General features: G+C 43.1%; 1 protein-coding gene across 5 annotated transcripts in view; it reads left to right on the top strand.

The window, feature by feature from the left end:
• DIAPH3 (diaphanous related formin 3) overlaps positions 1-27,520 on the top strand; it is a 1,416,707-nt gene that overhangs the window by 1,300,099 nt on the left and 89,088 nt on the right. The gene's annotated exons all lie outside the window — the stretch shown is intronic.

Below are 27,520 nucleotides of genomic sequence, written 5' to 3'. Positions count from 1 at the left end.
TTGACTTACGTTTCAGAGAGAGAGCAACTGAGCGTGGAAGATCATCTGCTCCAAAATCTTCTGCTCCTCCTCCTCGCCAACTGTCACCAACTAAAGATGAACCCATGCAAATTGGCCGTTCCCGTTTAACTCCTGCTGAGCGCCGAAGACGTCTCTCTGAGTCTCTCTGTCTGTATTGTGCAGCCCCGTCTCACACTATTAATGCCTGTCCCAAACGTCCAGGACTCCAGACCCTAGCTCGCCAAGGAGAGGGCCGACTAGGAGTAATGATCTCCTCTCCATCTCCTCAAGATTGTAATCTCCCAGTCTCGCTTCAAGTTGCTCAACGTTATCGGAACGTCATTGCCCTCCTTGATTCCGGAGCAGCTGGGAACTTTATTACCGAAGCCTATGTTAAACGGTGGTCCCTACCCACTGAGAGACTTCCTTCCTCCTTTTCCTTAACTGCCGTGGATGGCAGTAAAATTTTTGATACAGTTATTGCTCTAAGGACTCTACCAGTTCGTCTGAGAGTGGGAGTTCTTCATTCCGAACTTATTTCACTTTTAGTGATTCCAAGAGCCACACATCCTGTGGTCCTGGGCCTTCCATGGCTCCGTCTTCACAATCCTACAATTGATTGGACGACTACGCAAATCCTGGCATGGGGTCCCTCCTGTGCTGAGACATGTTTGTTTAAAGTGTTGCCTGTCTGTTCTTCCTCCCCCAGGTCGTCTGATGTTCCACCTCCTCCATATCAAGATTTCACGGATGTGTTCAGTAAAGCTTCTGCTGATATCCTTCCTCCTCATAGAGAATGGGACTGCCCGATTGATCTCGTTCTAGGGAAGGTTCCACCTCGAGGCCGAACTTATCCGTTGTCTCTGCCCGAGACGCATTCTATGGAGGAATACATTAAAGAGAACCTAGCAAAGGGGTTCATTCGACCTTCTTCTTCTCCAGCCGGCGCAGGCTTCTTTTTTGTAAAAAAGAAAGATGGTGGTCTGCGGCCGTGCATCGACTACAGAGGTTTGAACGACATTACCATCAAGAACCGCTATCCTTTACCCCTGATTACTGAGCTCTTTGACAGAGTTAGCGGAGCTACCATCTTTACAAAGCTGGACTTGAGAGGTGCATACAATCTCATCCGGATCCGTGAGGGTGACGAGTGGAAGACCGCATTTAACACCCGTGACGGACATTATGAGTACCTCGTCATGCCCTTCGGATTGAGCAATGCTCCAGCTGTCTTCCAGCATTTCGTCAATGAGATCTTTAGAGACATTCTATACCGTCATGTCGTGGTCTATCTAGATGATATCCTCATTTTTGCCAACAATTTAGAGGAACATCGTTTTTGGGTAAAGGAGGTTCTGTCCCGTCTCCGTGTCAATCATCTCTATTGCAAATTAGAGAAATGCGTCTTTGAAGTCAAGTCCATTCCGTTTCTAGGGTACATTGTGTCCGGTTCCGGACTAGAGATGGATCCTGAGAAACTACAAGCAATCCAGAATTGGCCGGTACCCTTAACCCTTAAAGGGGTCCAGAGGTTCTTGGGGTTCGCCAATTATTACCGAAAGTTTATACGAGACTTTTCCACCATTGTGGCGCCTATTACTGCTTTCACCAAGAAGGGTGCTAACCCGTCCAAGTGGTCTGAAGAAGCCATGCAAGCTTTTCATCTTTTAAAACAGAGGTTCATCTCTGCGCCTGTCCTGAAACAGCCTGACATCGACTCTCCTTTCATCCTAGAGGTGGATGCCTCCTCCGTTGGAGTAGGAGCGGTGTTATCTCAGAGGGCTAAAGATGGCCATTTACATCCTTGCAGTTTCTTCTCACGGAAGTTCTCCCCAGCGGAGCGCAACTATGCCATTGGCGACCAGGAGTTGCTAGCCATCAAGCTCGCTCTAGAGGAGTGGAGATATCTGTTGGAGGGAGCTTCTCATTCAATCATCATCCTTACAGACCACAAGAACCTTCTATATCTGAAAGGCGCACAATGTCTCAACCCTCGTCAGGCCAGATGGGCACTTTTCTTTTCCAGGTTCGACTTTAAACTCCAGTTCTGTCCGGGCTCTCAGAATCGCAAGGCCGATGCCCTTTCCCGCTCATGGGAGCAAGAAAATGAGTCAGAGTCTTCAGACAAGCATCCTATTATAAATCCGTTGGCATTCTCCACGGTAGGGATGGACTCTACGCCCCCATCAGGGAAAAGTTTTGTGAAGCCGACACTAAGGATGAAGCTCATGCATTGGGCCCATGCTTCCCGCTTTGCCGGACATACAGGTATCCAAAAAACCCTGGAGTTTATCTCTAGGTCCTATTGGTGGCCAACTCTGAAAAAGGACGTTTTGGAGTTCATTGCATCTTGCCCAAAGTGTGCTCAACATAAAGTATCCCGCCAGTCGCCTGCGGGGCAACTGGTTCCACTATCTGTTCCCCGTCGTCCATGGACCCATTTGTCGATGGATTTTATTACAGATTTGCCCATGTGCAACAAGTTTAATACCATCTGGGTGGTAGTTGACCGGTTCACCAAGATGGCACACTTCATTCCTCTCACCGGTCTTCCGTCAGCTTCCAAGTTGGCTCAAGTATTCATACAAGAGATCTTTCGACTCCACGGTCTTCCAGAAGAAATTATCTCAGATCGAGGAGTTCAATTCACAGCCAAATTCTGGCGAAGTTTATGTCAAGCCCTCCAAGTCAAGCTAAAGTTTTCCACGGCTTACCATCCTCAGACCAATGGTCAAACTGAGAGGGTGAATCAGGACTTGGAGTCCTTCCTCCGCATCTATGTGTCCTCCTCTCAAGATGACTGGGTTCAATTACTTCCCTGGGCCGAGTTCTGTCATAACAACCAGTATCATTCTTCATCTTCTTCAACACCATTCTTCACCAACTTTGGATTCCACCCTAAAGTCCCTGAGTTCCAACCGCTTCCAGCAACTTCTGTTCCCGCAGTGGATATCACCTTGCATCAGTTTGCCAACATCTGGAAGAGCGTACGATCAGCTCTGCTCAAGGCATCGTTCAGGTACAAGAAGTTTGCGGATAAGAAGCGTCGAGCAGTTCCTGCTCTCAAGGTGGGTGATCGGGTATGGTTATCCACGAAGAATTTAAGGTTAAGAGTTCCCAGTATGAAGTTTGCACCTCGCTACATCGGTCCTTTTAAAATTGATCAAGTCATCAATCCTGTTGCTTATAGACTCCAGTTGCCTCCCTTCTTAAAGATACCCAGGACATTCCATGTTTCCCTGTTGAAACCGCTAATCTTGAATCGGTTTCATTCCTCACTTCCTCCAACTCCGAAAGTCCAAACTCAACGAGGCGTTGAGTATGAAGTAGCCAAGATCCTGGACTCACGTCACCGTTACGGTCAACTTCAGTATCTTATTGACTGGAAGGGTTATGGCCCTGAGGAACGTTCATGGACCAATGCTTCTGATGTCCATGCTCCTGCCTTGGTCCGGAGATTCCATTCCAAGTTTCCTCAAAAGCCAAAGAAGTGTCCTGGGGCCACTCCTAAAGGGGGGGGTGCTGTCACGATCCGGGTATCTAAACGCCATTTCTTACCTATCAGATGCCTCCTAAGGCTGGCTCAGCGCTCCAGGACCGGATCCCATCTGTCATCCTGATGTGCACATTCCCGCATCCTCGCCTGTCTCTCTGGACGCAGTCATAGTAACGCCTTATACATCTGGCATGGCGTCTCCCGCGGCCTCCGCCGCCGTCCCTGAGCTTCTGCATTCAGAGTGGCGATTACGTCAGCCGCGGCCTCCGCTGTGTCCGCGTGGTTGGATGTGCATCTGTCAGCCTGGCGTCTCCTGTCTCCGGTGGCCGGCGCCGCCATTACTGTTTTCCAGACCACATGGATTACAATCCAAACTTCCCTCCAAGTGTCTGCATGGGCGCAGCCATCTTGGATTCTGTCAGCTGATCATTCCTACCAATCCGTTGTCAGTATTATTAATTTGCATAATTGCCTAGCCAATGCCTTCCTTGCTGCAGGTATAAATAGGTTGTGCCTGAGCAAGGAAGGCGTCAGTGCTTTGGTTGTCAAACCTAGTTCCAGTTTGTCTCTCTTCTGTGAATGTCTTCCAGGTTCCAGCTCCTGTTTCCAGACTTCTGCTATAGAGACCCGCACCAGCATTCCATCTGCGGTGTAGCCTGACTCTCCGATCCATACTGGACTCACCTGTTTCCAGCTACAACATCACTTGCTTCCAGCTCAGCTTCCAGCAGTGTACAGTTTCTCTTAAAGGGCCGGTGTCCTTTCTGCAGTTTACCACTCTCCACCGGTATTATTATTTCTCCGCTCTCAAATTCTACATTTCATCTACATTGCATCGCTCTCAAGCTTTATTTATTATTTAACTGGTTCCAGCCAGTATCCACTCCGTGCCAACACCTGTCTGGTTCTAACCAGTACCCACAGCAGCATTTTATCTACAGCAGTCCAGCTTTCCCTGGAACACCAGCTGGTACGACCCTGGGCTTTCCTCATTGCTACAGTTGAGCCTGGTAAGGACTTTCCAACTTGCAGATAATAAGAACTGTCTCATACCACCGGAGCTCTGTGGCCCCTGCCACCCTGTAGTACCCAGGAACTGTATTATTATTTCTCTGCTGATTTTTATGTTACTTTTTACTGCTACTGTGATGCATGGAGTTTGTCATAAATAAATATCATTGACTTTTACTCAAGTTGTCGTGGTCACGCCTTCGGGCGGTTTCTCTTCATGTTACTTACATGTCCAGGGGTCTGATACAACCTCCCTGGTTCCGGTACATCTCAGCCCCTACAACTGAGGCTGCCTTCCGTCAGCTCAGGCCCTCAGTTGTGACAGACCATAGTTAAAAATTATGAAACAAAAGCGAAACCAGATGGACTGAACAGAACAAATGTCTCCTTCTGAGTGATGAAATTGCTATTGATTCATGCCAAATGCCAGCCAAAACAGGCAGGGGCTGTTTTGTTGCTGTCAGATGAGAAGTGAAGGCAAACAGGTTTTGTTATCAATTATTTGTCCTTAATGTTGGAGAGTGGAAGGCTGTTATAAAGGGTATGAGGACTTGCTTGAATGAGTGGTAGTGGTATCGTGGATTGTGATAATGCAGTGGTGCAGAAATGTGACACAGAATGGAAGTGACACGATGCCTCTGAGGCAGAAGACTTGTATGCTTTAATGAGGAATATTCATCAAAACACTTCAGTGCCACTTTGTTTATAAAGCTCAGCGCTGAAGACTTCATTTAAAAAAAATGTGTTGATTGTGTTAGATTGCACTCATTTGCAGATTGACAGAAAGATTTACATGGCTAAAAGGCCTTAGCATTTGCTCTTTTTGAGTTCCTGGGAACATGTTATCTGATGTATAGATGTTGCAATGGCTCATTTCCGGGATTAATGTATCTGACCAGTGATTTATTCACGGGCATAAAGAAAACAAGTTATTTATATGTTTTGAGCCCGATATCTGGACATTATATTTCAAGAGGAAGGTTGCTGTGGCTGGTTTATTTTCCTGTGGTATTTTAAATAATCCTATTGCATCTTAGCATTGTCTGTGCTTTTATTGGTTATTAAACATTGCAATTTAACACACAACCATCAGCAAGCTGTACATTTCAGCCTTGTCAGAAAACCAATTACTGTTTTATTATTAAGAGATAATTATACCACTGCATTTTTGCATGTCCAGAATGCATTGATTAGTAAATAGAGATGACTGATTGTGTTATTTTAAAACATATAAAGGAGCAGATAGCGTGACAAATGTTGTTTTATTTATCTTTATTTTAAGGACGACATTAATGCTGCAAATATTTGTGTTGACGGAATGCTAGTTGCAGGTTTAGTGACATAGAAACATAGAATTTTACGGCAGATAAGAACCATTTGGCCCATCTAGTCTGCTTTTTTAAACTGTAGGTAATCTCAAAACCCTACTTGAGTTTTAGTTCTTTGTAAGGATATTTGTATGTCTATCCAAAGCATGTTTAAATTGCTCTACTGTATTAGCCCCTACCACCTCTGACAGCATGATATTCCACTTGTCCGCTACCTTCTGTAAAGTAATGTTTCCTCATATTTCCTTTGAACCTGTCTCCCTCCAGTTTCAGTGCATGTCCTCATGGGGCAGATGTATTAACCTGGAGAAGGCATAAGGAAGTGATAAACCAGTGATATGTGCATGGTGATAAAGGCACCAGCCAATCAGCTCCAATATGTAAATGAACAGTTAGGATCTGATTGGCTGCTGCTTTTATCACCTTGCACATATCACTGGTTTATCACTTCCTTGTGCCTTCTCCAGGTTAATACATCTGCCCCCATGTTCTAATACTTCACTTCCTTTGAATGTTTCCCTCCTGGACTTTGTTAGAACCCTTGATATGTTTGAAAGTTTCTGTCATGTCCTCCCTTTTCCTTTCTCAGCTCCAGACTATACGTTAGGTGCTTTTAGTCTTTCCAGGTATGTTTTGTGATGTAAACCATGTAACATTTTAGTTGCCTTTCTTTGTGCAGTCTCTAATGTATTAATATCTTTCTGGAGATATGGCCTCCAGGACTGAACACAGTATTCGATATGAGGCTGTACCAATGTATAGAGTAGCATTATTACTTCTGTGCTTTGGAAGCTCACATTTTACTTATTTGTGTATTTTTATATGAACCAGTTTTCCATTTGACAAGCATATTTTATACCCAAAATTGATTGGCACACTATACAGCCCCACTCACCCTCCCTTTCCCCAGAACAAAGAGATGACAGACACTGACAATCCTTAGAAATCAAAGATAATGGTATGAGTGCACAAACTCATTGTAGTGTTCTATAATGCACCATTTGTTTACCAATTTGGATCTTATTTAAAGAAACAAGTCCAGGTATAGTGTGTCATTTTGCTCCCTTGCACACCCATATTACACTCTAGGTTGGGCAATGTACAGACTTACAGTTGGAAACGAGGGTGTCTGAGCGTAGAGCTTCCCTGCATGCAAGAAAAAAATTGGATTTGCCCCCCTTGTGTTACCACATGGCTTGACCATATGCAAATCTGAACCACATTGATGGATTTGCTCCTACCAGTTAGCAGGTCTCTTTATGACGATAAAGCAGTAACAGATATGTTCTATCATTTAAATTTACTAATAACCTGGCAAGCTAGAGTCAACTACCTCATAATACTAACAGCAGTAAGCGGAGTGTCGCTATTTGGCCAGCCAGTCCTACATGTATTTGAGCATGCCATGAGCAATCCAGCTATGTCCAGACTTGGGATCCAAGAATCGCTTTTGATTAGAAAAAAAAAAGTTAATAAATGGTTAGAAAATAATTACTACAGTGTGTGTGTGTGTGTGTGTGTGTGTGTGTGTGTGTGTGTGTGTGTGTGTGTGTGTCTGGAAAAAAGGAATTCAGGAGAACGCGCCCATAGTGCAAATCAAAACTATTTCTTAAAACACCTCATTAAGATGAATCACAGGTATACATATGCTAATACCTTTTTAGACCCACTCTTTGGGCCAGTTTATGCGCATGAACAGAAATCCACAAGGCAGTTACACCAACCACTGTATCCAGAAGCCGGGACCGTGCACCACGCCGGTAACCCAAGCCCGTCCGGCTACCCGCAACGATCACAGGGAGATGTGCTCACCAAGTGAAGCAGACGTCTAGCAAGCTCCGCCCCAACGCGTTTCGTGGATGCTTCGTCAGGAGACTGGCTTGCAGACGTCATCTAGAGCCTAATATACTGCCCCACGTGTTGTCTCAAGCTGTTTACAATAATTAGCGGTGGATGAACAGTCCTCAATCCACCAGCTTTGTATACAGATTTTAAACACAATTAAAGCATATAGCACAAAAATTAAGAATATTACATACACATTAAAAAACTATTTTGTTTACACAAAATTTAAATAAACACATACGGAATTAAATAAACACATACAAAATTAATACTATATGAAGACATCTGTCACTGACTGCTGCATGAACCTTTAAAAATTAAAAACATCATAAACCATGATATATGAAGTATCTATACATTTAACTGTAATTATTGCCATAGATCACACACATATATAGTTCTACATTCATGATAGACCATAGTTACAGAAAAGATGAGAGACAATCATACAAATGACCTAAGCATATATTTATTCTGCGGCCCGTTTATAAGCTGACTTTTTTCAGGCCCCGCAGAGTGATCACCAAATGTATAGAGATAATATAGCTACCAGCACTGAAAAGACATAGAAGATACATTAATGCATAAGTAAATCAATATTAGATCCCCGATAGGTATCTGGATAATTAAGAACAGGTAAATCTATATAACATATTCAGTTGCAAAGGCAGATGGTTGTAACACTCAAAAATACTAGAAAATGCTACTATACTGGGATAATGAAGAGAACAGGGAGAACATAAGTGAAATACACTACCGCTCCCTGATAAACGGAGTGATCTCATAGTTCTCATTTAGGCCGCGTGGGACCAGTGTATTTAGTCTTAGAATCCAGAAAGTCTCCCTTCTAAGTAGCTGTTCATCTCTATTCCCACCATCTTTGCTTACTGCTACATGTTCAATCCCCGCAAATTTCAAGAAGAAAGGGTCAGCGTTATGTCGCTCTACAAAGTGTCGCGGGACACTATGATTCATCACGCGATTTCTGATATTTCTCGTATGTTCCGATATTCTAATTTTCAATACCTGTTTGGTCTTGCCAACGTACCCAAGTCCACAGGGACACATCAGTACATAAATACAAAAGCTAGTATTACAATTTATAAAGGACTGGATGATGTTAGGACGTGTTGTGATCTTCCCCATTATATTTTGGCACCCTTATCAGCCAGATTGCACACTTTACAGCCCCCACATTGAAAGAAACCTTTTGTGGGTGCCAGGAAATGATAATTTCTTTCTATCTGTATTTTTTGTAATTTGCTTTTAGATACCATCGATTTAACAGTTCTTGCCCTTCTATAGATAATATTGGGTTTTTTGGAAGTGCAGGACCTAGTATGGGATCCAATTGTAAGATATGCCAGTTTTTCTGGGCTATCTTTTCCAATTCCTTAAATCCTGTGCTAAATTATGTTACAAGTGGGCAGAACATTTTATTACTTCCCCTATCTTTTTCTTTTTTTCTTGTAAACCAACAGGGAATCTCTTTCCTTCTCTCTTGCTCTAATCATTGCAGTTTTTGTAAGTTCCTCAGGGTACCCCCTCTCCAAAAACCTATCTGTATAAACCTCTGCTTGCTCATCAAACTTAGAGAGGCGTGTGCAATTCCTCCGTAGTCTGGTATATTGAGAATAAGGTATATTCTCTTTCCACTGTGGGAGATGACAGCTCTTAAATTCCAGATAGCTGTTGCTATCAACTTTTTTGAAGTGCGTATATGTTTCTATCTCTCCTGTTACTCCAAAGTTTTCTGTAGAAATAACGAAGTCCAGAAACTCCAACCTATTAACACTAAAAGTACCCGTGGATTTAAGATTATATGTATTCACGTTCACCTTCCCCAATAAATCATTCCATTCTTGTTCGTTTCTGTCCCATACAATAATCAGATCGTCTATGTATCTTTTATACATGATTATTTTGGACCTCATCTCATCCTTTATAGTTTCCATTTCCCATTCTCCCATATAAATATTGGCCAGACTCGGGGCGCAAATGCTCCCCATGGCTGATCCGCACACCTGCTGATACCAATCCTCGAGAAAAGTAAAATAATTATACTTAAGCACAAATTCTAAACACTTGCAAATGAATTTACACTGTGAATCACTAACTTCAGGGTCATCCCTTAGTTTGGCCACCACTGCTAAAATTCCCTTATTATGTGGAATAGACGTGTAAAGCAACTGCACGTCAATAGAACACCACCTATACGATTCCTTCCATTTTAGCCCCTTCAATATATGCAACACTGAAGTGGAATCTTGTATATAGGACTTCAAGCCCGGGACATATTTCTTTATATGGCAATCCACAAATTCTGAGATCCTAGATGTTAAAGACCCAATACCGCTGATAATAGGTCTCCCTGGGGGGTCGGATAAGTTCTTATGGATTTTAGGGAAATGATAGAAAGTGGCCATCCGTGGATGCCTATTCTACAGATAATTATATTCTGCCAGCGTAATGCTATTAGTCGATAATCCTTCCTTTAGTATCCCTTCTAATATAGTAAGGAATCAGTTTGTTGGATCATCTGGAAGCTTCAAATAAGATTTGGAATCGTTAAGTAATCTATATGCTTCCTCAACATAATATTCCCGATCCATAAGAACTATCCCACCCCCCTTGTCAGCATTCTTAATCAGCACATCTGTGTTCATGGCCAAAGCCTTGAGAGCCTGATATTCAGTTTTACTCAGATTGTTATTTTTCTTAACGGGGATCTCTAGCATTTCAAGATACTTTTTCATCACGGCCTAAATGAGAACTATGAGTTCACTCCATTTATCAGGGAGCGGTAGTGTATCTCACTTATGTTCTCCCTGTTCTCTTCATTATCCCAGTATAGTAGCATTTTCTAGTATTTTTGAGTGTTACATCCATCTGCCTTTGCAACTGAATATGTTATATAGATTTACCTGTTCTTAATTATCCAGATACCTATCGGGGATCTAATATTGATTTACTTATGCATTAATGTATCTTCTATGTCTTTTCAGTGCTGGTAGCTATATTATCTCTATACATTTGGTGATCACTCTGCGGGGCCTGAAAAAAGTCAGCTTATAAACGGGCCGCAGAATAAATATATGCTTAGGTCATTTGTGTGATTGTCTCTCATCTTTTCTGTAACTATGGTCTATCATGAATGTAGAACTATATATGTGTGTGATCTATGGCAATAACTACAGTTAAATGTATAGATACTTCATATATCGTGGTTTATGATGTTTTTAATTTTTAAAGGTTCATGCAGCAGTCAGTGACAGATGTCTTCATATAGTATTCATTTTGTATGTGTTTATTTAATTCCGTATGTGTTTATTTAAATTTTGTGTAAACAAAATAGTTTTTTAATGTGTATGCAATATTCTTAATTTTTGTGCTATATGCTTTAATTGTGTTTAAAATCTGTATACAAAGCTGGTGGATTGAGGACTGTTCACCCATCGCTAATTATTGTAAACAGCTTGGGACAACACGCGGGGCAGTATATTAGGCTCTAGATGACGTCTGCAAGCCAGCCTCCTGACGAAGTATCCACGAAACGCGTTGGGGCGGAGCTTGCTAGACGTCTGCTTCACTTGGTGAGCACATCTCCCTGTGATCGTTGCGGGTGGCCGGACGGGCTTGGGTTACCGGCGCGGTGCACGGTCCCGGCTTCTGGATACAGTGGTTGGTGTAACTGCCTTGTGGATTTCTGTTCATGCGCATAAACTGGCCCAAAGAGTGGGTCTGAAAAGGTATTAGCATATGTATACCTGTGATTCATCTTAATGAGGTGTTTTAAGAAATAAATTTGATTTGCACTATGGGCGCGTTCTCCTGAATTCCTTTTTTCCAGATACCATTGCTCAAGGGGTCCTGAGTGTCTTGGAGAACTGTAGCGGTGTTGGTCACACCAGTGCAACAGCCCAGGGGTGGAATACCTGTGGACTGTAAACCGTCAATTAAGAAAAACCAGCGCACCTGTACACACTTTCTGCCCAATATATATATATATATATATATATATATATATAGTTTTGTTTGTGGGCTTCCATTACCATCTTAAATGGTTTTCGTGATAAGAGAATTGTGCGGTTACCTGTCCCACCTTTGTCATATTAAGTAGGCGATGATGCACTCACTGGAGAGCCTTTTCTCGATAGTGAAATCCCGTAACTCTTGAGACCCCCATATTCAGTCATATGTAGCTTTAATAAGAAATCCACTTTATGGCACCCTAATGTACTGTATGGAGAATAAAAACAAAACTGTTTGTTAGAGTGAACTAGACCAATGGATCAACTCATCTCTGTTTCTTTGGTTGGGTTCTCTATACTCTGAATAAGTAATCCGTTCGTTATTTTCAATAGTCTCTTTTCAGAATAATATTTGGACTTCTATCCAAGTATAAGTTGATTATGTATGCTAGAAATAATTGTAAAAGGTTTTAGATAATATAGGTTTTGAATATCAACGTACCCTGTCAATGACAGGGTTACCACCAGGGAGGTCCTGCTTGTGAGCTCTAATTATGAAAGGGTTTGATTTCCCTAGCCAGTAGCAAGATTTGGAGCTATAGCATAATGACTATAGGTGTGGGAGTTTTAAGACACTGTTGTGGCTTGCTTGTGGAAGCATTCTCTTTTGGATGTCAAGCTGTTGTTTTTTTTTTGCAAGTTTGGGAATATGAAAAGATCATAACATTGTATACCAATTATTTTGCAATAACAATGTAAAGAGTAGCACACCATGTTAAATTTCTAATGAATAATGATAGATAGTGCAGCATACTGTATCTCGACAAATGCACAGTGCATTTTGACAAAGGGCAATTCATTACAAGAGTATGGTATAGAAATTGCTATTTTAAATAAATTTACACTTTCTACAATGTCGTTTAGTTCCGAACATGGGTCTAAAATGGCTGTTATTTTCCAAATACGCAGAAAACAGGAAAAGGGCATATTTATATACATTTAACATCTGAACACAGTAGCACTGCTTTAATAAACAACACTACAGTATTTTACCACACATCACTGTTACAAGTAGAGTCACATTATCTCCCAAATTTTGATGTGCGATGATTCGCCTGCCTTGAGCTTCAGAAAAAAATGTTTAGCAGTGACTATGCTCCGTAATGCAGGAACAATGCTGCCTTTCCAGACATGGGGGGTTGCTTTGCAGTCAGGCTATCAAAAGTAGTTTCATGATTTAATTGCGAGTGTGGAACATTGTGAAAGCCTCAACATTGTTCTAGCTAGCGACTATATAATGAGTCAGTTCATGCCACGTTGCATACCATGCCTATAAAAAGAAGTGGCAGCACGTGCTCTGGTGTCCAGTTTAGACACCCCTGGCATTGCTAGCTTGATTGAGAGTGCCACTGCTGTCCTGGCCATATCATTGGAATACCCCTTATCACTGGCCATTAGTTGTAGCTCCTAGGCATGGACAGATGCCTCTGCAGCCATTTAATTTTTATAGACACTTTACTGTTCCTCCTTATATACAGTAGCTAAAAAATTACAGTAAGAAGCAACAATAGTTATATTTCTCAGAATGTTTACGTCGGAAGCCATGTGATTTGCTATCTGTGAAGCTGTATCTGTTCTTTAAATTACTTAACACTTTAAATAAAGAATTAAGAACACCAACAAATTAACTAGTTTACCAATATTATTTAAGTGGATGACCCGGCGCTGAGTGAGGTGCTTGTGTATTTTTAGATGGATACCTTCTAGACATTTACTTTTTTGTTCACGCCATGCTCAGAATACAATCCAGTACATTGAGGGGATCTATATACCAACGGAATACATAAGCGTGGCCGGCATTCGGGATGCCGGATGTCAGAAGACTGACAGCAGCATCCCGATGGTGAGAATCTTGAAAGGGGTTCAATAAGTATACTTACCCTACCCTCTAATCCTAACTCTCTCTTCTTGCAGCCCAGACCACGCAGCCTAACCCTCCCCAGTGGTGCCTAAACCTAACCCCTCTCCCTGCAGCCTTACCGTAACTCTCCCACCACCCCACCCCGCACCCCACCACCACCACCAACCCTTACAGTCCCCAGCATACTTACGATTAGGATGCTGGCATCTGCGTTTTGATTGAAGTTGGGATTCCAGCATTGGTCTTCTGGCCGCATGTCAGGATTCCGGGACTGGGATTTCGGCTGCAAGCATCTCGATCTCTGTTCCTTGATGGTTATTACAGCCTTGTATGCGGGTTAAGTCTGCATACTTAAAAGTCACTAGTTCTTTATTGTCTTCTTTATCTCTGTTGCAGGACTTACCTACATATTGTTTACTATGTTCGTTCGCCATTTGTAAACCTGTCTTCCACACCAAATGGGGTTGTCGGCAGTTAGATTGCTTTTGACCACTAAAGTACACTATACAGGGCCAGATTTGAGAGTATTTGTGACACTCTTGGAATTGAGGTTAACCAGAAATGATTTTATCTTTGATGCAAACTTCTATCTGCAAACGTGTGGATGTTCGATGGGGTCAAATGTGGCAATATGCAAATACAGTATATTCATGTTCTTGGTTAAACATGATGCATTTTTTGCATCTGGTAATATTAGTAAACATATTATTGCTTACTGTAGATATATTAACAACTGTTAATAATCTGGTCTGGCACAGAGTCTACTTTTAGAGATTTTATATAGTATATCCACAACCGTGTTGAACACCCTGTGAAATGTACATATCAGATCGATACGGAGAGAGTGAATTTCCTTGATGTGACATTTTGGTGCAGGACTTAGTACTGCATTATGTTCAGAATTAACTGATAGGAATAATTTCCTTTTGGCAACAGGTGCACACACACACAGCCACACAAACCGGGTTTACCTTACTCCCATTTCTTCATGCCTAGCGTATTTCTAGCAATGGTGAGTAAGCTACATATTAAATTGATATTATGCAAGAAAAATTTCTAACATGGGGGTACAAATTGTCCAGCCTCATTAAACAACACAATGAAGTTCTATCTATAGTGCATAGTAATGTATAGGCACAGAAGAGAACAACTAAAGCTAGGTACACACTATACAGTTACTGAGCCGATTTGCCAATAATTGGGTTCTCGGACAAATTTATTGTACAGTGTGTACGATGGATCATTTTAGCGTTTTACCGATAATTGTGGAAAATCTTGTCCACACACACGAGCATTAGATTTTGCGATCTGTCATCCCAAACCAAAAATCTCAGACACCTTTTCCCAATATCGTTCTCAATAATATGCCCATATTTCCCATGTTTTCTTGTCACTATGTCATCCTTCTTGTGGGCTGACATATGCAAATGCAGTGTGGCGTGGCAGAAAATCAGTAACTTTAAAATAAAATTCTTTCCTGAAAAATCAGCCGATTGTTGGGCCAATCAAAACAAATCTGACAGTGTGTACCTAGCTTTAGACACTTACTTGAGTCAATAATTTCAATAATTTTAGTGCACAGATTAACGGAACAGCCAGTAAATTGTGGCCCATGTTAAAATCGGACGCTAGTTTCAAATCCTTAAATGCCTCTAAACTTATGTTAACGTAGAGGGAAGTATATTAGGGACCATGTAGTCCATACAGACAATACAAATATGGGCAAGCCTGTCCAAAGTGTATCTTTCCTGGGAAAACCCAAACCAGAATGCTTGAAGTGTCCCAGCTGTTTGATGTGTAGATACGTAATATGCAGGGAATTGTTTCCACTACCCCTTTACCTGAAAAAAAAAAAAAAACTTCATACACTATCACCTAACTTGTACCAGTAGATTTGCAATCAATATTATAACCTGTCCGGGTCCTTTGCATTATGTGGGTAAGATGGAGCGTCAATTTAAAGAGCAGATGACGCAACACCATTCTGCCATGAAATCAGGCCTTATTAAGGGTACTAATGACCAACCAGTGGCACGGCATTTCGCCTTGGTCAAACATAATTTGTCTGGGAGGGGATAGAGGCAAAATGCTGTTACAGCTAGTCTAGATTGATAGAATGTCTGGACACATTTGCCCCACAAGGGCGAAACAAATCATTGGGATTACATTGTATTCTCTGAAATGATGTATTTTGTTTTACAGCAGAATTCCTTCATATTTTGAACAGTTCTGCTTTGTTTCTGGATCTTTTGTATTTCTACGAAATTACCTACTATATTAGCATAGCTATCTATTGAATGTGATCAGCAGGTTATGTTATAAAACTATTAGAAATTTGACAATAGCAGCCGTACATGTTTCCTTCATCTAAAATTATACTATGTATCAGTTCTTCTCTTTTGTATCTACTTCTCCATGTACAGTATTTGATATTTTGTATTTGAGAGATTCATTTATCAGCTCTGTTCTTTGTATTTTATTCACATCTTGTATTTTTATGTATAGGTGTTGCTTGGCAACACGTTTACCTTGCTGATGTCACTTCCCCTACCTCTCCAGCTCGTACTGGAGAAGGAAGAGGCGAGCAGCAAAGATGGTGGTGTGGTGTTATATACAGTATGTGTGTTTGTAATTTCATTATTGCTGTGAACTTGCCGAAAGCAATATAACTTGCTGAAACGTTGTGACACCCAAGTGTTATTGTACGGTATTTAGATCGGAGTGCAGCTGACCATTGCTTCTTCTCTTATGCAACATACTGCTGCGCTTCTGGCACCCGACAATTTAAAAACTAGCAACCAGCGATTGACGGGAATTCATATATATATATATATATATATATATATATATATATGTGTATATATATATATATATATATATATATATATATATATAGTAAAATGGGTACTGGAATAAAGGTTCGTAGATAGGTTTTCCTGTAAAACACAGTGTCTTTACTGGCATCAGACACTGAAAATGGCATACTCAGGCTTAGGCCTGGAAACACAGGTATAAACAGAAAATAAGCACTCCTTGTGCTCAGCAACCAGTCCACTGCAATGGTTTGCCACCATACTTGCCATGCTCCTCTGGCAAAGCCAACATCCACAGTCCCTGGCACTACAAAATGCAGCCTACTCGCTGACCTCTAACAGGCATCAGTGCACCATGTAGTTTTATTTATTTATATAAAAAACAATGTAAGAACAGATAGTATGAGCGCAAATAACAAGGTAAAAGCTTTTTTAAAATATAAATATATATGAAAAGTCCCGTGGAACTACAAGTCCAAAGATAAACTAGGAGCAATGTTCCTCAAATTCACTGACTGCCAATATTATTTGGTGGAAGAGATTTGTCAGTGCGCACTTCTGGGATTTCCAGCTGTCGCCTCCCCAATGTTACCCGATCCTGGACGGGTGGTAGTCCTGCCAAAAAATTGAAGAAGCAGGGAGCGCCAATAGTGCATTAAAAGAGTACAGGAATTTTATTTAAAAAGTCCAAATTGGTGACAAGTAAAACCCGTACCATAAAAGGCGGTCAAACCACCGCTCGTATAACCGGCATATAATTTACCCCACCGTGCGAAATGCTACAGGCGATGCAAGTACTGACACCCAACTGTGAGGATTGATACAACTGCTGTGAACAAAAAAAGACCAGGCCTACTGACGAAGTCGAATGACGAAACGCGTATGGGCGTGGTCTGACGTTTGGATTTGGAATTAAGAATATTCCGTTCGCACGGTGGGGTAAATTATATGCCGGTTATACGAGCGGTGGTTTGACCGCCTTTTATGGTACGGGTTTTACTTGTCACCAATTTGGACTTTTTAAATAAAATTCCTGTACTCTTTTAATGCACTATTGGCGCTCCCTGCTTCTTAAATTTTTTGGCATATATATATATATCAGACAATAGCCGGCACTCCTCAGATAACAGTTACTTGCCCTGGTGCCCTCCAGTGTAAAATGACCACACACATCCAGTATACATCAGGCGGCATTTTTGTCATGGTAACAAACATATAAAAACACACTCACCATATATGTGCTCTCCCCTCACCACGCTAGCCACGCTGTAAGTGTCTATTCCGGTATGCCATGCCATGCCCTGACCGATGACGTCACCAAGGTAACATCTAAATAGTACAATTGCAATAGAAACAATATGGATTCAAACAGAAAAGAAGCGGTTGTCCAAAAGGCAGCTCAGTAACAACATCCTCGACCCTCCAGCTGCTGTGGAATTACATACTCCAGCATGCCCTGCCACAGTTTTGCTATTAAGGCATGCTAAAACTGAGGCAGGGCAAGCTAGGATGTGCAGTTTCACAGCAGCTGGAGGGCCAAGGTTGAAGACCCATGCTTTAGAGCATGTTATAAGTAATAGGCAAATACAGTTGCAATTGTTTAAGACATTATGTAGCATACAGATACTAAAGTTATACTAAAAAAAATACACAGCAATGTATTAAATTAAGCTATTAGGCCCAGGGGCGGAACTCTGGGAGGCAGTGGAGTCGGCTGCCGCCGGGCTCCTGGCCTCAAGAGTTCACATCTCCTCCCCTGTCTCCCACTGCCGCTCACCGCGCTGCTGCTGTCTGTGAGTTGAGGAGAGCGCAGCGTGCGCCTCCCCTGCCCCTCACTCTGCGGCGGCGCGCTTCAATTCAGCGCCGGTCCGTGAGCCAATCAGAGCTCGTGGACCGGCAGCTAAGGCTGCCGGTCCGCGAGCTTTGATTGGCTCATGGACCGGTGCATAATTGAAGAGGGACACAGCCGCCGGAGAGTGAGGGGCAGGAGAGGCGCACGCTTCGCTCTCCTCCCCTCACAGACAGCAGCAGTGAGCAGCACAAGGGATGGGGGGGTCATGTATATCTGGCACTGGGGGCATTGCTGGCACTGTGGGGACATGTATACCTGGCACTGGGGGTCATATCTGGCACTGTGGGGACACTGGCATTGGGGGCATAGCTGGCACTGTGGGGACATATATATCTGGCACTGGGGGGCATATCTGGCACTGTGGGGACACTGGCATTGGGGGCATAGCTGGCACTGTGGGGACATATATATCTGACACTGGGGGGCATATCTGGCACTGTGGGGATGGGGACACTGGCATTGGGGGCATAGCTTGCACTGTGGGGACATATATATCTGGCACTGGGGGGCATATCTGGCACTGGGAACACTGGCACTGGGGGCATAGCTGGCACTTTGGGGACATATATATCTGGCACTAGGGGCATAGCTGGCACTTTGGGGACATATATATCTGGCACTAGGGGCATAGCTGGCACTGTGGGGGCATATATAGCTGGCACTGGAGGCATATCTGGCACAGGGGCATAGCTGGCACTGGGGGGACACGTATATCTGGCACTGGGGCAGAGCTGGCACTGTGTAGGGACATGTATATCTGGCACTGGGGCATATCTGGCACTGTGGGGACACTGCATTGGGGGCATAGCTGGCACTTTGGGGACATATATATCTGGCACTGTGGGGACATATATCTGGCACTGGGGGCATATCTGGCACTGGGGGGACATGTATATCTGGCACTGGGGGGTCATGTGTATCTGGCACTGTGAGGCATATATGTATCTGGCACTGTGGGGCATATATGTATCTTGCACTTTGGAGCATATATGTATCTGGCACTGTGGGGACATACTGTATGTTTCTGGCAGTGTAGAGGCACCCATTTTTTGACATTTTTATATGTATTTGGCACTGTACAGGGGCATTATGGGTGGTCTTCAGGTTGCCAACTGTCGGGATACCGGCGCACAGTATACCGGCGCCGGAATCTTGACAGCCGGCATACCGACAGTTTTTCTCCCTCGTGGGGGTCCACGACCCACCTGGAGGGAGAATAAATAGCGTGGCGCGCCCGCAAGGGGCTCATTTGCGCTCACCACGCTGTCGGGCTTCCGGCGCCGGTATGCTGGTCGCCTGGAGCCCGGCCGCCGGCATACCATACCTCACCCGGGCATTATATGTATTTGGCACTGTACAACATGACTAAAAACGGAGTTATGACACAAGGTCATACTCCTACAAAAGTCATAACGAAAGGTGTGCGCACAAAATGGGGTGTGGCTTTGTGAAAACTAGACCATGCCCCCATTTTTGCACACGCGCCTTCGGCGCGCGCATGATACTGGCTCTTGCCTTTGACTGCAGATCTTTTCTGGCTCTTTGCATCTGACTGGTTGGCCACCCCTGTCCTAGTATATACAGAGAGCTGGCTGTGGCTACAGCTAGGGGGCGCTCCAGAACGCAGCTCCTGCCAGGCCCTTCCAGATGAGCTGGCCAAGTGATGCTCTCTGTTCTTCCATTGGGCTGAAAGCAGCAGGTAGGCACGGGCAGCACTTGCCTCAAGCTGCACTGTGGGGGGGGGGTGTAGTTGGAATTGGAAAGGGGAGGGGTGCTGGGGGGTCTTTAATGAATGTTGGCAGCACTGTGTTTTATATTTGCATGTTTAAGGGAGGTGAAGGGAGGTGTGTGTGTGTGTGTGTGTGTGTGTGTGTGTGTGTGTGTGTGTGTGTGTGTGTGTAAGTGAAGGAAGCATGTGTTTGTTTTTGTGTGTGTGTTTTTAAGTGAAAGAGGCATGTGTACGTGTAAGGGAGACGTGTGTATGTGTGAGAGAGGCATGTGTGTGTGTAAGTGAAAGAGGCATGTTTGTGTATTTAAGTGAAGGAAGTGTGTGTGTGAGTTTACATGAAGGAGGCGTGTGTGTGTGTGTGTGTGTGATTTTAAGTGAAGGAAGCATGTGTAAGTGAGAGGTGTTTGTGTAAGTGAGAGGTGTGTGTGTGTGTGAGAGGCGTGTGTGTAAGTGAGGATTGTGTGTGTTTAAGCGAAGGAGGCATGTGTGTGTTTAAGCTAAGGAGGCGTGTGTAAGTAAGAGGTGTGTGTGTAAGTGAGAGGCGTGTGTGTTTAAGTGAAAGAGGCGTTTGTGTGTTGTTTTTATATATATATATATATATTGTATATCGGCACACCACTGCGCCAAAGCATCTAATTGTGACACACTGTTGGGTGAGGGGTACTGTAGGTGTGCTATAAAGGTATGCTGGTGTCTATTTTATTGTGATGACTGACTTGGAGTGCCGTCCACTTTGTATGTGTATCTATATTACTATTTGGAAAGGCACCTGAGCACGCTACTACTGTTCAACATGAGTGCCGGATAGCTACATATGAAGGGTGTGTATGTATACAGTATGTAGGGGGGGCACCAACATTTATCATGCCTCCGGGCGACTGGGGCAAACTTACGCCACTGATTAGGCCATAGGGACATAGACTATCCAAAAAGAAAATCTATTTTGTCTCCCGGCAAAGGAGCATTTTTGAGCAGTTGAGCAATTTAGGGATTTGATCAACGATCTTATGTTTGAGTGATGTGGGTGAGTGACTGGCTATGGCAAAATGCCAAGCTACTGACTGTTTGCTTTTACCAGATAATACCGCTTCTCTGATAGAATATCAATGTTGACCCATCCTAACTTTGAATTGACACTCTGTTTTGCCAATATAATTGCCACACATAGAAGAAGACTGTTGGATTTGATGCAGTTGAAGATTATTAAAGTAAGAAAAAGTATAAGCACATGAGGGAAGAGGGCCCTACTCGTGAGAGCTTACATTCTAAAGGGGAGGGGTAGACAGGCAGGTGTGACACAGACAGGGTACATAGAGAGCGTGGAACAGGGGGTTAAGATGAGATTTGGCTGGGTTTGGTGAAGAAGTGGGTCTTGAGAGCCCATTTGAAGTTTTGTAGAGAGGTGGAGAGTCTGAGGGGGAGAGGTAGAGAATTCCAGAGAAAGGGAGCAGAACGTGAAAAATCTTGGAGGTAGGAGTGGGAGGAAGTAATCAGTAGGCAGGAGAGTTGGCGTGCATTAGCAGAGCGAAGAGGACTGGTGGGAGTATAAAGGGAGATAACGTCAGAGATGTAAATGGGAGAGTAGTGAGTGAGGGCTTTGAGAGTGTGAGAAGCTTGAAATGGATTCTGAAAGGGAAGGGGAGCCAGTGAAGGTCTTGTAAGAGAGGTGGACATAGTGTGTTTGGTGAGGAAAATTAGCCAGGCAGCAGCATTGAGGATAGATTGGAGTGCAGAGAGGTATTTATCAGGAATGCCAGTCAGGAGGAGATTACAGTAGTCCAGTCTGGAGATGACCAGTGAGTGAATAAGGGTCTTGATAGCATCCTGGGTCAGAAAGGGTCTGATCCTGAAAATATTTTTTTAGATGAAAACGGCAGGTTTGTGAGAGGTGCTGAATGTGTTGTTTGAAGGAGATGGAGGAGTCAAGGATTACTCCAAGACAGCGCACTTGGGGTCTAGAGGAGATAGTAGTGCCATCAATAGATAATGAGATTGTGGGAGGTGAGGTTATGCGGGAGAGATGATGATCAGCTCAGTCTTAGACATGTTACGTTTAAGAAAGTGCTGGGACATCCAGACAGTGATAGCAGAAAGACAGTTGGAGATCCGAGTGAAGAGAGCAGGGGAGAGGTCTGAGGAGGAAAGATAGATTTGCGTGTCATCAGAATAGAGATGATATTCGAAATCAAAAAAACTAATGAGCTCACCTAGTGAGGACGTATATAGAGAGAAAAGGAGAGGACCAAGGACAGAACCTTTGCGTACACCTACAGTTAGTGGAAGTGAGGGGGAGATGGAATCATGAGAGGAGACAGAATGAACGGTCAGAGGTAGGAAGAAAGCCAAGAGAGGGCAATATCACGCAGACCAATGAAGTGAAGGATTTGCAGTAGGAGAGGGTAGTCCAGTGTCAAAAGCAGCAGAGAGGTCAAGAAGAATAAGTAGAGAATAGTGGCCCTTAGATTTGGCAGCATGGAAGTCATTGCAGACTTTTGTAAGGGCAGTTTCAGTGGAGTGTAGAGGATGGAAGCCAGACTGGAATGGGTCAAGCAGCGAGTGTGAGGAAAGAAAGGAAGTAAGGCGGTTGTTGACCATACGCTCAAGGAGTTTGGAGGCAAAAAGGGAGAAGAGAGATGGGTTGGTAGTTGGAAAGAGTGTTTGGATCAAGGGTAGCTTTTTAAGAATAGGGGAGACAAGAGCATGCTTGAACGCAGAGGGGACAGTGCCTGATGAGAGGGAGAGATTGAGAAGGTGGGAAAGATGGGAACAAGCAGAAGGAGAGAGGTAGCGGAGGAGACGGGAGGGGATAGGGTCAAGTGGTGAGGGGAGAGGAACGAATAAGGACCATGACTTCCTCACTAGATACATGGTAGAAAGATGTCAGATTTGGTGACAGGGATTGGGAGGGGGTGGTAAGGGATGGGAGAAGGTTGGTGGTAAGGGATGGGAGTAGGCTGGTTGCTGATGGTCTGTTGTGATGTCCTGACGTACTGTATTGAGTCAATTTTGGATGTGAAGTAAGTAGTCAAGAGCAGAGAGATAGGAGGGGAGACGAGGTGGAGGTGGGCAGAGGAGTGAGTTGAGAATGGCAAAGAGGCGCCGGGGGTTGGAAGACTGGGAGGAGATGAGGTTCTTGAAGTATGACTGTTTAGCAAGGGAAAGGGCAGCACTGAAGGATGAGAAGATAAGTTTGAAATGGAGGAAGTCTGCCTTAGAGCGTGATTTTCTCCAGTGTTGCTTAGCAGTACGTGAGCATTTTTGCAGATGTTTGGTGCATTTGGTGTGCCAGGGTTGAGGTGTTAATTTGCGAGGGTGAACAGTGGTTGGTGGAGCGAGAGAGTCAAGAGCAGAAGTAAGTGATGCATTGTATATGGAAGTGGCTTGTTCGGGGGATGAGAGAGAGACATGAGTCAAACAGTGAGGAAAGTAATGTGGTGTCACCTGTCCGCATATGACACAGCCTGTAAACTTAAAACAGACCATTTTAGGTTTGCCTAAGAGAGTGGCAAATTGTGCACTTACCTGCCTGTGCACATGTACTGTACTTATTGCCTTTCAGGTGTATGAAAATACAGCCATGAGCCACTAAATAAGTGTGGCTTAAGCAGGGTTGTGCGTAAGTGAACACGTGTTCAGATTGATATTTTCTAAATAGTTTTTCTTGTTTAAACAGCGTGACTTACAATTCATCACCTCGTAGGTCAAAGATCAGTTCTCGACTCCATCATCAGTACCTAGCTAGCCATTAACATCATCATCCGTCTCCTGCTCACTGTGCACGCACGCATGACTTGCAGCTGTATATGTACATGGTTGAGGGTTTGATGGTTAGGAGCGTATTGGTCTGATCGCCCCTCATTATCCTGCAGCACATAACTTCGCTTTTGCTGTAATAGTACAATAATAGGTAAATTGTCCCTAATAGGATACTTATCACTGCTTCTAGCAGAATTCACAAGACTTGTGAGCCTCTTCATAAAACTGTTGTGTTCACCACTATTTGGCCTTGGGTATAACAAAATACAAATTTTAGATGTGACATCAGTCATTGCTGTTTCATCATACAGTGTCTCAAAATGATGTATGAGCGTATATTGTGGTTAATCTTCATAGGTTAGTAGCAGCAATTCTTTGCAATGTGTACTGTAGTTGTATGCCATGACAATAATACTATGTTTTCAGTGTCTTAAGAACTACACAAGGATCTCTGAGCTATATTTGGTAGTATTTTCAAGACAATCAGCATTATTATTGAAGCCATAGTCATATTTCTTGTTCCAGTCCTTAGTATTGGGGGGATAGCCAGTGAATAATTTTGAGATACATGCAAGCCAGTTTTTCTCTTTTCTCGCTCAGAGCAAATCTAGGGATTCATCCCTGTTTTTTTCTGGATTATTGAACACTGGTTGGACCTAGGTCACAGCTACTATACCCCTTTTACACTGCACCTTGGTCCGGGGGTTGACCCATTTACACTGAATCCATGTCTGCACTGCATGTCACCGTAGACACTCCTTTGAAGCAGGCCTTCAGACATACAGCCTTATTTAACCTTTATCACCTTTGGCAAGCCGGGTGGGACCCAGGAATAACCTTGGTATCGAGCGGGGTCGAAGCCCCAGCAATTACCCCCATGGAAGCCTTTTCACTAAGAGTGGGTACACACCAGAATGACCGGCATTTGGGCTTATGGCCTGGGAAATTTCACTTCGCCCCGCACTATACCATATTACTGGTGCACACTCTAGACGATTTAATGACCGTAACGTTCCTGCTAGGTTGCAGCCAGGGCACCGAGGTGCAGGTATGTGATATCTGTGCGCACCCAAAAAGGTTGTGGCTGACTGGGGAGGGGGCACGTTGTCAGCGTCACTCTTGGAACTTTTCCCAGCCACAGGACATTGCATCCCGTGGGTGGGGAAGGTACAAGGCAGGCTGTGTTTTGCAGGGAGCCGCTAAAAGGGCAGGGCACATTTTGCCATTTTTAAATTCGATATTGCCTGACTGACCACACAGCATAGCCGACCAGGTAATGTTGCATGTAACCCACGGAAGCACACAAATGTGTATACACACTAGGCAATATGCACAATTTGTTGTTGTGATACTGCAAATCACGCCAATATTGCTCTAATGTGTAACCACCCTTTGAGAAAGGACGTGTTGACTTGGCTTGCTTCAGCAAAATCCCAGGACCAAACTCTGTGTGAATGGGGTATTAATGTCATATGCTAATTCTTGGGGTATTTATCAAAGCTCAGAGAGAGATAAAGTACTACCTAATCAGCTGCTTAAGTATGTGCAGTATGCACTTAAATTAGACCAGTGGGCACAGTTCCATTAGTAGCGTGTAGTGTGGCTGGTGGTATGTGTAGAATTGATGTGGTGCCTGAGAGTGAAACAGTCTGCAAATACAGTAAGTGTCAGGTGTTGTGCATAAGAACTGTCTCCTTAAAGACGTTCTTGTTGTTTTCATCCACTGCTTACTTTCCTTAGAAGCACATAAGTATAATGCATTAGAATTCCTTCTGTTTAGGAAGTAAGTTGGACACCCTTTAATTGAAAAAAATTATTTGTCATTTAAACAGGGGTTGCACACTCTTTTCACCCAATAAGAAGAGCTTAATGTTAGTGCATCAGCAATACTTTGAGATCAGTACATTGTGGCAGATAGGTTACTGTATCTAAAACTAATTTATATGCATAAAGGATTAGTTGGCATGAAAAAAAAGTGTTTGGGATTATTGCAAATTATAACTGTTTTCTTTTTCTTTTTTTTTATGATCTTTGTAAATGGAATTTAGTATTTGGCAACATCGTGTTCAGCTAATCTTTAAATGTTCCTCTCTAGAGTGTAATTACAGCATGGGCAGAGCAGTAAAGTCTAATACACTAGAGATCTAGGTTCTGTTTGTTTCATTATTTTTGATCCCGCTCATCAAAAACGACTGTATTTTAGTGTAATAATAGCACTCCTGTGGTTGCTCAAGTATGTTTCGGCATTTAAGTGACGCTTAATTATCTCCTACGTGTATCCATACTTGGGCTTTTTTGCAGTCATTTAGTTCCATTGAATCAGAATGCCTCTTATAGTCCATCACTGTGTTGTTCAATGGGGATGCCATTAAAATGCCGGCTGTCGGGATCCCAGCGTTCAGGATACAGACAGCCAACATTATACCAGCTCCCGGAATCCTGACACCCGCCCGGATTTTCCCACTGAGTTGATGGGTCCACACCACCGACTGAGCGTGGCGAGCGCAGCAAGGGGACTCGCTGCCGGGATACCGATATCGTGATACTGAGAGCCGGCATCCCGTCTGCCAGTATTTTATACTGGATCCGTTCCATGATGGCTTGAACTCCTAGATATTATGCGTTTCATGAAATACAGAAATTCTGGGAGAAGTTATTCCACGTAGAATATTTAAAGCCAAATCCTGAAGGAGAAACCAGAAAATCCTGACACATCTATTTTCTACCTACTGTTACTTTTCTGTAATTCCATTACTGCTTTTTAGTTACAGGACATTGCAAATATGCTAAAATGTATTGTTTATTCCAAACAGTGCAAAGAAAGCAAAACAAAGATGTTGTCGCTGCAGCAAAGCTGTCATTAATTTATGTTGGGATTTGCAAATTGAACATGTCAGTCTCTGCTGTATTATATTGATCTAAGTATGCAGAGAAAACTTATTCTTGCTCTACATAATACTCTGCCCATATACAGTATTATTAACCCCTCAATACTTCCATAAGCCCCAGTGCTGCTCAAGACATGCAATCAGAAAGCTGATCTCCGTGTCTAACGTGTACTGGAGCCATTGAGGCTGATAGATTAGTTTGGGTTAGTAGCTACACATTTACACCCCCAGTATTTCCTTGCAGGATCTACTCCTTTCCCATTTATAAAGTGGGTGGTGTCATGATTGGTGTATTGTAATATGAAAAGCTAGCTATGCTGTTGCCTTGTATCTGTCTACAGTACTAGTAAGGTACCTGACTGTATAGAAAAAAGAGCAGAAGAGAATGACAAAATCCTTACATCTTTCAGATGCTTTAGTGTTGTTACAGAAATTGCCTGTTACCCCTTGTTCATGATTTTTCCCCTCTGGTTACATACACATCTCAGCCCAATGCATTTTTCTTAATTAACAGTAGCCGGAAGCACAAGCCATCAGGTTTTTGAAGGAAATATTGAACGTTGATTTTCCTCCTTTGAGATATGTAGATTTTCTCGTGAATGTGCTTTACAGTTACTATTTAGCATTAGGCAGCATGTTGCAATGAAACATAGCCAGAATCTTAATTAATTATTCTAGGGCAGGAGGGATGTCAATTAATTTAGTATTATCTGGGAAGGTATAGACTTAAATTGATGACACTTTAGTTCAGTGCCGTAGTGGCACAAAATGCTTCGCTTTGCATTGCTGCTTGGAGAAGAGCTAAAGAGGATAATTATAAGATATCTGTTTTCCTTGAACCCCACTGCGCTTGTTTATTGACAAGGAAAGAATTTAAATCAGGAAACCATGATCAGGAAACCAGTGAAGC

The sequence above is a fragment of the Pseudophryne corroboree genome, chromosome 2, assembly GCF_028390025.1.
Source record: "Pseudophryne corroboree isolate aPseCor3 chromosome 2, aPseCor3.hap2, whole genome shotgun sequence".
NCBI classification, from domain to species: domain Eukaryota; kingdom Metazoa; phylum Chordata; class Amphibia; order Anura; family Myobatrachidae; genus Pseudophryne; species Pseudophryne corroboree.
The sequence above is the reverse complement of the archived record's forward strand: the minus strand, read 5'-3'. Positions and strand labels throughout refer to the sequence as shown.